Source organism: Aplysia californica, unplaced genomic scaffold, assembly GCF_000002075.1.
Source record: "Aplysia californica isolate F4 #8 unplaced genomic scaffold, AplCal3.0 scaffold00360, whole genome shotgun sequence".
Taxonomy (NCBI): Eukaryota; Metazoa; Mollusca; class Gastropoda; order Aplysiida; family Aplysiidae; genus Aplysia; species Aplysia californica.
In genome coordinates, this window is record NW_004797630.1 from 128,352 (window position 1) to 129,769 (window position 1,418).

Sequence of the window (1,418 nt, forward strand, 5' to 3'; positions counted from 1 at the left end):
TGAGACAGACAGACAGACAGACAGACAGACAGACAGACAGACAGACAGACAGACAAAAAGACAGAGAAATAATAGCAGGGAAACAGAACAAAAGGAAAGGGAAAAAAATTGAATCTACTGCAATGACACCCTCGAACTTAAAATACCTGGGTCAAGAAAGATCGTCACTCTCTCTCCTGCACATATTTGTGTCGAAATTGTCTAAGACGACCACCAATTGTCGATGAAAAAAGTGTTTGTCTTAAATGGGCGGTCGTCTTAGACAGGGTTGTTATAATAATTAAGAAACACAAAGCGGTAAATGGGAAGTGGTAGTTTGTACATGTCGTGATTGTCTTGGACAGGTGGCCGTTAGAGCAGGTTTGACTGTAGGCCTAATATAAAACAGACTAGACACAAGACTCAATTATCAGAACAGCATGTGAACACTGACCTAGGACAGTGCATGAGAAACACTAAACAGACCGAAACATGGGTGATTGGGGGATGTCACTGCAGGTAGGTCCTAGATCTACTTCGATCTTTTCTTTTTCTCTGCTGTTTAGTTTCTCTGAATTGCTTCTCCCGTGCACAAAATGGCTGTTACTGTTGTGATGTTAATCTCTTTACTACTCAAACGCCGAAAGAACCCAAGCAGTAGTCGTATATCGTTGTACAATATGCGAGTTTATGCTGAGCACAACTCCCCCCCCCTCCCCCCTCCCCCTCTTTCCCTTCCGCATGAAAAACAAACAAAAATAATAGAGGGAGAACTGCGGAGCTGTGGTGAAGAAAAAACAATACATGCTCGGAGGAGAATATTTCTCCAGCGAAAAGAAGAATGAAGAATTAAAGGTTACGAGTTATTATGCACTTGTGGCTTTTGTGCTGTGGCCACGACCTGAGTAAGGTATAACCATTTTCCCCCTGGACAATGGGTGGCCATCTTATTCTTAGACAGTCAATTTCGACTGCAAATCTGCTACAACCTTTTTTTGTTGAAAAAAAACCGCATTGGTTGAAACAAAATGGCGGCTCAAGGTCAGAGTCAAGAATTAGGTTGATAAGCCAGACGGCATAAAATACACGTACTAGCCTATCTGTCAAGATCTCACTTCTGTGTGCACGTCTGTTGGTATCGTTTTGTTTATAACGAGGTATAGTATCGATATTTTAAAAACCATTCCAGGCCATTCGAGAGGTCACGTGACCCGCTCCAAATTATTCCGTGGACTCCGGCTGCGAGTTCAAAGGTTGAATCAGGCTGGTTGAAAATTGAAGTGAAATGGTTGGTTTGCTGAACGTGAAAGGGTGTCAGCCAACCTGATCTTTGGTGTCAGCTAAACGCCAGAAAACTGATGACGCATTATACGTGTGCACGAATGCTCGAGATTTTCATGGCTCTGAGATGAAAGGGTTTTGTTTTGATTTGTCTTATT